At 36.5% G+C, this 11,244-nt stretch overlaps 1 protein-coding gene across 4 annotated transcripts in view; it reads left to right on the forward strand.

Annotated features, from left to right (window-relative positions):
- The window catches only part of Evi5 (ecotropic viral integration site 5), a 176,786-nt gene that overhangs the window by 95,567 nt on the left and 69,975 nt on the right, over nucleotides 1-11,244 (forward strand). The window lies entirely within an intron of this gene.

Below are 11,244 nucleotides of genomic sequence, written 5' to 3' on the forward strand. Positions count from 1 at the left end.
CCATAGAATCTCAGCAGTTCCATAGTTTTTTTTGTTTGTGGATTTTCTCCGCCAAAGTTTTGTTTTAATAACTTCTTCAACAAAAAAATTGTCTACCCAAACATCAAAAATCTACCCTTAGCCTACATTAAAAACTGTAATTTAATCTGAGAACAAATTAATTCATTCATTGATGTCGAAACCCGTTTTCATCCCGTAAAGTAGGACAACTACCCGAACTACTTTGAGGTGGTAAATATTACTTTTGACAGTAAAAAGTTAACCTATCAAATTGTTTGAAAGCTCAACAAAATTGCATTAAATTTTATTGTTGGTATTGCTGTCGTCGGATTGATAACCACCAACAGCAGCAGCTGCTTAATGTCAAAAACCTTTGAAACTGCTGCAAAAACAGATTATCAGCGCATAATCAAAGAAACATTGATAAATGCTCTTCAAGTGGTCTCGAACAAAATATTCACTGATTATAATTGTTTTCTTATAAACAGAAATCGATTAGGTATTATGTAATAATCAAGGGCGACAGGTATCATCTATGAGGAATTGATTTGTTTTTCTATAGAGAAATTTCATTGTCAGTGACCTACGACTTTTGTAAAATAATTTTCAATTTGTTTATATAGAAGTGTGGTTGATTTTGACCCAATAAATGACGATATACATTAAAGTAAATATCTCGAGGGGCTGAGACGATTTAGCTATGAGTAAACAGCGGAATCCTATGCAAATGAAATGAGAAAATCTGATTAGACAGAAACTCGTTTTATCACAAAATAAAACCAATTAGGCCCACAAATTTTTGCATATTTTGCATATGCAAAAATATATACAAGAATTTGTGGTCTAAAAATCCCACATAAATGGCTGAAATGTGGTATTAAGTCTTCGTTAGGGGTATGAAACTTTACACCTGAAATTTGTCCGCATGGGTCCACGTGTTCATTGGCCCCAAAGAACGGTACCTCTCGATTTCCGATATTTTGAAGGTTGTAGCCTCAACATTACACTTAAATGGCTGATATTTTGTATAAAGTCTTCGTTGAGAGTATAAAACTTTCACCTGAAATTTGTGAGTATAGGTCCACGTCTTCATATAGACCCCATAGAATGGTACAAGGTCGCGGCCTCAATATCCCTCCGAAATGGCTGGAATTTGGTATTAAGTCTTCCTAGGAGGTATAAATATTTTATTGACTTGTTTGAAAAGAATTTTGAACAGAAAACTTGTACATACAAACATTTTTGTACCTATTATTGAAATATTTGCTGCATAAGAAAATATGTAAAATGCATAAAGTTTGCATATGTCATATGTTTCGATTGCAATGTAATCAGAAGCCAAAAATATACCCAGTCCCAAAATTTGACATGAATCGGACCAAAAATAGGTGTTGCATAAAATTCCGCTGTCTAGTTATGAGTGTACGCTGTCCGCTCATCCATCTAAACCCTGTAATCTCTCTCCAGGTTGATCGAAATTATCACGAATTTCTATATGGTGGTTGGGGGTTCCACCAAAGAGGAATGATATTTATTTCGAATAAAGCTTTGTGTTGGATATAGACAAATTGTTATTTTTATGCGAATATATCATACTTCCCTTATTAGTAACTACTAACAAATTGTTGGCATACGAAATTATTGTGTAATACAAATATTGATTTAAATTAATGTATAAAGTACATAAATAATTTATAAGGCTTATCTTTTATTTGTAAACATTCATTAATTGCCCTTTTATTTATTTATTTATTTCCTTATTTTTTCAGGTATGTTGAAATTGAATTTATTCCGTAAGTAAATTGGTTGATTTTCTTGAAAAGTCTGATAATTTGAAATTTAAAAATAACACTGTGTGTAATTTTTTGAGTCATGTTTTATTAACCATATTCTGACTCCACAGTGTGATAGAACACCAAAATTGAGAAGACACATATCTCGCCGTTTTTCCCTATCTCATCAACTTTCGCGGTTATAGGCCTCCAAAGGTTTGAGGCTTTGATGTAGAAAGGGTCATTTAGTCAGGACTATATCTTCCAAACCGTTATGAAATTTGAATATATCTCGGAGGCAAAGTTGTAGCTCTTGTCTTAAAGAACAAAAATTGTGAACACATATAACACTGGTCAACAGTACTTTTGTTTCAACCGAAGTTGCAGTTGTTTCTAGATGAAATCGGCGAGTTATTTTCAAATCCGGTCACGGGTTTTCTCTATCAGCTCTTGTTTTTGAGATATAGCTCAAAATAGGTTTTTACGAGTTTAACCCAGACTTTCGTTATTTTCGGATACAAACAAATATTTTTTGTGGGTTTTTCGACATTAATATATTAAGAAGATGTTGTACGCTCGATACAAATCGTTTTTGAAATAGTTACGGTGAGTATATATCAAAAAATATAGAAAATATACGACGGACCTTGTAAAAATTGCATATTTTGAGTACTTTAAGCTGTAATTACGTCATCGAGGGAAGTCATAGGATCTTCATATCGTACTCCGGATATGCTTAGGGTGTCTACTATATAATCCAGTATTCAAATGTATAATATAAAGTTCATAGCCCCCATGATTCGGCCATAACCTAAAAATCGCCATGAAGACTGCTAAAGGGAAATAATTTACCAGTGATATCATTACCACATAAGCTATTTACTTTTCAATGGCAGTCTTCATGATGATTTTTAGGTTATTGCCGAATCATGGGCGCCATGAACTTAATATTATATATTTGAATACTGGACTATATAGTAGACACCCTAAGCATATTTGCATTGCCATATGAAGATAGTATGACTTCCCCCGATGACGTAATTATAGCTTAAAGTACTCAAAATATACAATTTTTACAAGGTCCGTCGTATATTTGCTATATTTTTTTTGATATATACTCACCATAACTATTTCAAAAACGATTTTTATCGAGCGTACAACATCTCCTTAATATATTAATGTCGAAAAACCCACAAAAAAATATTTGCTTGTATCCGAAAATAACGAAAGTTTAGGTTAAACTCGTAAAAACCGATTTTGAGCTATATCTCAAAAGCAAAAGCTGATAGAGAAAAACCGGGACCGGATTTGAAAATAACTCGCCGATTTTATCAAGAAACAACTGCAACTTCGTTTGAAACATCCAACTTTTTCAATTTTGTTGAGCAGTGTAATCCATCAAACTTCATCTGCAAGGTCAAAATCGACATGGTCAAATTTCTTTTAAAAATGTTCTCAAGTTTTGTTATACAGCTTTCAAATCGATCAAATTTGAAGCAAACAACCAACTACAAAAATGTACCTCAGATCTCAACCAACATCTTTCTTGAATAAACGAACTCTGTGGAAACGGATCTTAATGGTCAAAATAGCAAAACAATTGCGATTTTTATCCTCTTTTCTCGGCTTCTCCTCCATAGATATTAAACCGTTCAAAATTCAAGAAAACAATCAACCACAATAGCGTAGCAAAGGCATCAATAAACAACTTTCTGGAATATGCGAAATGTCTATGAACGGTTCTTAATGGTAAAAATAGCAAAATTCTTTTGAAAATATCAAATTTTTATATTTTTTCCTCCGACTGTGGTCCAAAGATACGCAACCGCCCAAAAATTAAGGATACAGTCAACGATTCTTCTAGCTCAAAATTTGATTATTTTAGATCATTCGTTCCTGTTCAGGTCCGTAAATAAGAAACCTTTCAAATTTCCTTGAGTTTTTAACAGTTTGTTATTTCCAAACCTGAGCAGAGGGAATGTTAAAAATAATTTAATTGTTCGTGAATTTCAGCCCTGGGAATCATTCCTAGAATCTTCATAAGTTCTAGAAAGTTGAAATCTAAGGTACATTTTTGTAGTTGACTATATCCTTATTTTTTTGGGCGGTTGGTTATCTTTGGACCAGAGTCGGAGAAGAAAGTATAAAAATTGGATATTTTCAAAATGTTTTTGCTATTTTTACCACTAAGAACCGTTCATAGACATTTCGCATACTCCAAAAAGTTGTTTATTGATGCCTTTGGTACGCTATTGTGGTTGATTGTTTTCTTGAATTTTGAACGGTTTAATATCTATGGAGGAGAAGCCGAGAAATGAGGATAAAAATCGCAATTGTTTTGCTATTAAGATCCGTTTCTACAGAGTTCGTATATTCTAGAAAGATGTTTATTGAGATCTGAGGTACATTTTTGTAGTTGGTTGTTTGCTTCAAATTTGATCGGTTTGAAAGCTGTATAACAAAAATTGAGAAAAATTTTAAAAGAAATTTGACCATGGCGATTTTGACCTTGCAGATGAAGTTTGATGGATTATATGTGTTCACAATTTTTGTTCTTTAAGACAAGAGCTACCACTTTGCCTCCGAGATAAATTCAAATTTCCTAACGGTTTGGAAGATATAGTCCTGTCGAAATGACCCTTTATACATCAAAGCCTCAAACCTATGGAAGCCTATATCCGCGAAAGTTGATGAGATGGGGAAAAACGGCGAGACACGTGTCTTCTCATTTTTGGTGTTCTATCACACTGCAGTGTCAGAATATGGTTAATAATTTTCGTGTTGCACAGTGTAATAAGTAATGCACATAAATATTAGTATACAAATAAAACTTTTTCCCTTCGGTATGGGCATTTCCCATAATGGCGTGGTCTCATGAGCCGAATACCCCATTACAAAGTAAAGTAGATAAGCTACCTTCTGCGTGTGTGTCCGACTACAAAACCGAATTGAACACTTACTTTCGGTAAACAAGTTTTATACCCTCCACCATAGTATGAAGACTATATTAAGTTTGTTTTTTGAAATGGGAGATCAGAAGCCATCCGAATTGTACAGATCTGTCATTAATGGCGCGCACACAGTTTAGTCAGGACGTTTTGAAAAGAATATGGATAAGAAGATTGCCAAAAAATCTTAATGTTGCATTGATGCGATCAAATATTACTGACACGAATCAGCTTATTCAGACAGCGGATAATATTTGGGAAGTTCTATAGAGAGATGAATTATCTTCACTAGGAGTGAAAGAACATTAATTCCAGACATGGGTAAAGTGGTAGAGGGTCTAGTTCAAGCTACTAGTAATATTTGCTAAAGATTTGACAAACTTTCATTGGTGGAAGGATGTCACGATCGGGAAATATAAAAAAGGAATTGACTGTGTAGGTTCCATTACAGATTCAGCAAGGATGCTAGAAATTTTGAACAGCCTTGTTCGTATTATGAAAACTATGGTTCAAAAAACTAATTAGGCCCATTGTAAAAGCGACGGGCAATGGGTGCGCAGAAATATCGACACATCGCCTCTTTGTGTACTACAAATCGAGTAAATGAAAATTTTTAGTGGATAGCGGGGCTGATATATCAATTTTGCCGGCATCGAAATTTAGAAATGACAAGAGAGTTGTAGACGTCATTTTGACAGCTGCTAATGGTTCGACGATTCAGACATATGGGAAAAGTTGCTGAACGTGGATTGCGTTACAATTTGCATTTACATTGGCAAATATAAAGAGCCCAATAATAGGAGCAGACTTTCATCATAAATATGGATTATTGATAGATATCAAAAATACGGTATTGGTGGTCCCTATGACAAAAAAGTGTATACATGTTCACAGTTATGTACTATTCAGTTGCCGAAGATTTTTGCCTATGAAGACCAGTATACGAACTTACTAAAGCGACCCCTCATTGACCACGGAACCGGACTATACGAAGCCAGTGAAACATTCGACTGTACATATAATAGTGACTAACGGAGCATTGCCCTATACAAAACCTAGGCTGTTGGATCCTATGAAACATAAAGTAGCTAAGTCAGAATTTGAATATTTGGTCAAATGCGGTATTTGCAGGCCCTCTGATTCGAGCGTAGCTTCTGCTCTGCATCTAGTTCCCAAGAAGGACCCAAATAATTGGCGACCTTGTGGAGATTTTTGGCAGTTAAACGCTGTCACAGTCCCTCATAGGTATCCTGTAACACACATACACGATTTAAATATGAACATTTAGTCTTATTTAGTTCGAGCTTATCATCAGATCAGCCAGAAGATGTGCACAAGACAGCGATTGCCAACCCCTTCGGTATGTTTGAATTTGTCCGAATGCCTTTCGGGCTGAGTAACTCATCTCAAACCTTTCAACGTTTTATTAAATAGGTATTTAGAGTACTGGAGTTCGTATTTGTTTATATTGAAATATGAAGAGGAGCATTTAAGACACCTCCATGGTGTATTTACTAGGCTACAAGAATATGGATTGAACATTAAGCCAGGAAAGTGCACATTCGGGGCAACAAATGTTGATTTTCTGGGACATAATATTTCAGAGACCAGAGGATAAAGTCTCCGCTATACGAGAATTTGCGAAACCAAATACAGTAAAGCTGATGCAAAAATTCATGGGTATGGTCAATTATTATCATAGGTATATTCCCGGACTTGCAGAAATATCTGTCCCTATGCATGACATGATAAATCGCGCCTTGAGTAACAAGAAGAAAATGATTGTATGGGATGATAGAGCTGAAAAGGCTTTCGTCGACATTAAGACAGCTTTCGCATCTCGCATTATGCTGAGTCTTTTGATCGTAACGCCAAATTAACTTTGACGGTGGATGCATCATGTACTGCAATGGGAGGTGTGTTGCAACAGATACGTGGTTGCGTAACAGAGCCCTTAGCATTCTTTTCAAGAAAGTTAACCGATACCGAAGCAAAATATAGTGCCTTTGATCAGTTACTGGCGATTCATGACAATATAAAGCACTTTCGTTACATGCTCGAAGGGAGATGTTTTACGGTTTATACTGATCACAAGCCGCTGATACGTGCTATGGAGTCAAAGACAGAAAGGAGTCCTAGACATATCCGTGGAGTTGTGTTTGATAAGTTGTATTCTGTTTCCCATCCAGGGGTTAGAACTACGCGTCGAATGATCTGCAAGAGGTATTATTGGCCAGGCATGAGTAAGGAAATAAATATTTGGGACTTGGTTGTCAGAAGTCGAAAATCACTAGGCACACAAAGTCTCGGTGACGAAAATAGATATTCCGAAGGGCAGGTTTGAACACATACACGTTGATATTGTAGGTCCATTGTCACCATCACGCGGTCATCGATATCTATTGACTGTCATCGATCGGTACACACGTTGGCCAGAAGCATTACGGCTGAAACCATTGCTCGCACTTTATTTTCTAAATACGTATCACGTTTTGGGGTTCCTCTCACTATAAGAACTGACGGAGGAACGCAGTTCACATCTAAGATGTTTACGGAATTAACCAGGTTACTCGGCATTCACAGAATTACAACTTCTGCATATCACCCTCAAGCAAATGGTATGGTTGAGCGGTTTCATAGGCAGCTTAAAGCTGCGATTATGGCAAGCAATCGGCAAACAAATTGGTTTGATGTGCTTCCAATGGTTTTGTTAGGAATTTAGGTGTACTTTATAGGAGGATTTAGGTCATAGCCCTGCTCAGATGGTGTATGGAAAGGACGTACGTTTACCTGGTGAGTTGGTAGTTCCAACTACGGTGATTTGCAACTCTGTATTTGTGGATAAGTTGAAGGGATATTTCAAAGATATTCGATATATTTTATCGAATCATAAGGACTCAACTAAAGGTGTATATTTATTCAAAGATCTTTTTAGTTGCAAATATGCATTTGTGCGTGTAGAAAATGGGCGATCTTTGCAGAATCCATACGAGGGCCCATACAAAATTATAAAAAGAGATAAGAAATTTTTCAGGCTAGAAATCGATGGAAATATTGGAACTATTTCGATAGATGGAATTAAACCTGCATTTGTCGAGACTACCGAATCCCAGAATAATGATAAAATGGTGAAGCGAGTTACTTTTAATTTGTTAGGCATTGATGCTTCATGTCATAGTATGCATTGTTAAAACTATTATAATTTTTCATTTTGGGAAATCAAAATATGTATTCATTCCAATTGTGTTCGTTAATAAACTATGTTGATTTTTATATAAACATATCGTGTACCACAATTCATTGATTATATTGTACATCAAATTGGTTCCACACACATATAACGGTACCTCCCGATTTTTAGTATTTTGAGGATTATAGCTGCAATTTTTAACCTAATTAGCAGCAATTTGACGTTTGAGATTCTTAGTGGCCATGTTTTGTTATAGCCCCCATATAACTTTACCTACCGATTTTCGGTATCGTGAGGATTTTTGTTAAAATTGTAAACCGAACTAGCTGTAAGTTGACATTTGAGGTTCTCTGTGGTCACGAAACTTTTCCACCAAATATCGTCAACACAGGTCCACGTTTTTAAGGATTTTTGTTAAAATTTTAAACCGAACTAGATGTAATTTGACATTTGAGCTTCCCTGTGATCACAAAACATCTCCACTAAAAATTTTCAACATAGGTCCATGTTTTGTTATATCCCCCGTATAACGTTACCTCCCGATTTTCAGTGTTTTGAGGATTTTAGCTACAATTTTTAACCGATCCAGCTGTAATTTGACATTTAAGGTTCTCTGTTGTCACGAAACTTCTCCCCCAAATATCGTCAACACAGATCCATGTTTTATTATAGCCACCATATTACGGTACCTCCCGATTTTCAGTGTTTTGAGGATTTTAGCTAAAATTTTTAACCGATCCAGCGGTAATTTGACATTTTGAGGTCAGGAAACTTTTCCACCAAATATCGTCAACATAAGTCCATGTTTTGTTATAGCCTTCATAAAACGGTACCTCTCGATTTTCGGTGTTTTGAGGATTTTAGCTAAACTTTTTAACCGATTCATTTGACATTTAAGGTTCTCTGTGGTCACGAAACTTTTCCATCAAAAATCGTCAACATAGGTCCATGTTTAGTTATAGCCCCCATATAACGGTACCTCCCGATTTTCGGTATTTTGAGGATTTTAGCTAAAATTTTTCACCGAACTGCCTGAAATTTGACATTTGAGGTTCTCTGCGGTCAGGAAACATTTCCACCAAATATCGTCAACATAGGTCCATGTTTTGTTATAGCCTCCATATAACGGTACCTCCCGATTTTCGGTGTTTTGAGCTACAACTTTTAACCGAACTAGCCGTAATTTGACTTTTGAGATTCTTAGTAGTCACGAAAGTTCTCCACCAAAAATCGTCAACATAGGTCCATGTTTTGTTATAGCCTCCATATAACGGTACCTCCAGATTTTCGGTATTTTGAGGATTTTACATACAATTTTTAACCGAACCAGCTGTAATTTGACAATTGAGGTTCTCTGTGGTCACGAAACTTTTCCATCAAAAATCGTCAACATAGGTCCATGTTTAGTTATAGCCCCCATATAAAGGTACCTCCCGATTTTCGGTATTTTGAGGATTTTTTGCTAAAATTTTAAACCGAAGTAGTTGTAATTTGACATTTGCGGTTCTCAGTGATAACGAAACTTCTTCACTAAAAATCGTCAACATAGGTCCACGTCTTGATATAGCTCCCATATAACGGTACCTACCGATTTTCGGTATTTTGAGGACTTTTGTTAAAATTTTAAACCGAACTAACATTTGAGGTTCTCAGTGGTCACTAAACTTCCTCACTAAAAATCGTCAATATAGGTTTGGTTTAACCCTTTTTGGTACATCACCCATATAACGGTACCTTCCGATTTTCTGTATTTTGAGGGTTTTAGATAGATTGTTTGAAGGAACTCCCCGATTACCTGCAGTTACGGAACTGTTCCATTAAAAAATTAGGTCCACACATTAATTTAGCCCCACATTTCTTAGATTAGATAATTTAGGCATTTGTGGTATCCGTGGCCGAACAATTTTTGCACCTGGCCGAACTTAATGACTTTTTACTTGTCATGCTATATTTTTATACCCTCAGCATTTATGCTAACGAGGGTATATACACTTTCATACGGGCAAAATGTGCCTCATCGAAATAATGGTTTTAGACCCCAAGTATGTTTGGACGAAATCCGTTTCAGACAATTTGGAGTTGCAATTTAGCAATGTCCGACCGTCTTTCTGTCTGGCTGGTGCGCACGATAACTCTCGAATGGATCAATCGATTCGGTCTAAAATCTGGCTTTCGCAATATTTTGCCCAAACTTAGTTTTAGTTCGAAGATGGGCTATATCGGTCCTCTCCTTCCGGTACCTCTTCCACAAAAGTTCGAAAATGTTCGGAAAATTTGTGCGCATACTTGCACATCGTGAATTTTCTACCAGACTTAGATGAGGTTTCAATACGGACTCAATCGGTCCACTCCTTCGGGTACCTCCCACACAAAATTTCGGATAAGTTCAGATTAGGGCCCGTTCTCGAATCGCTTTGGTTTTTGTTGCAACAACTTGTATTCACTGCCCCCCATACGATGGTACGAATTTCATCAGGGGCAAGTCCATACTTCCTGAGAAAATAGCCTGAAAGATGCAAAAAACCCCTATGACACCGTGTGTAGTGGTTGGAGCGCCAGATAACTCTCGAACGGATCTGCCGATTCGGTCCAAAATTTGCCCTTCGTAATATTTTGTCCAAACTTTGGTTTAAATTCGAAGATAAGCCATATCGGTCCATTCCTTCAGGTACCTCCCCCACAAAAGTTCAAAAATATTCGGAAAATTGTGCGCACGCTAACTCTTGAAGGGAGTGATATAAATCAGGTTCGAATATGGACTATATTTGTCCACTCCTTCGGGTACCTCCCACACAAAATCTCGGATAAGTTTCACTTTAAGACCTGCTCTCGAACCACTTTGATTTTTGTTGAAGCGATTTGCATTCACTACCTCCATTACTATGGTAAAATTTTTTTAAGGGGCAAGTCCATATTTCTTGGGAAAGCATCCCGGAAGGCGGTCGGAGAGCACGATAACTCTCGAACTGTTCAACCGATTTGGATCAACATTTGGTCTTCGTCATATTACATCCAAACTTAGTTGTATGGGGCAATATCGGTCCACAATTTCCTGTACTTCTCCCCAATATTTAAAAATGACACTAAAATGCTATCACGATATCACTTGAATGGGGGCAACCATTTGGTCCAAACTTTGGGATCTCCTAATATTTTGTCAAAATTTAGTTTAACTTCTAAAATGGCCCATATCGGTCCTCCCTAAGGGTACCTCCCCCACAAAAGTTCAACATTTGTGTCTTAGTGCAGTTAATTCCTAATCCGTAATTGTCGGCAAGTTCAAATGTCCAAAATGGACCACAAAATTCTGAAGAGACCTTAAATACATTCGATC

This window comes from Musca autumnalis, unplaced genomic scaffold (genome assembly GCF_047663935.1).
Source record: "Musca autumnalis isolate F117 unplaced genomic scaffold, ASM4766393v1 scaffold_3, whole genome shotgun sequence".
Classification (NCBI taxonomy): Eukaryota; Metazoa; Arthropoda; class Insecta; order Diptera; family Muscidae; genus Musca; species Musca autumnalis.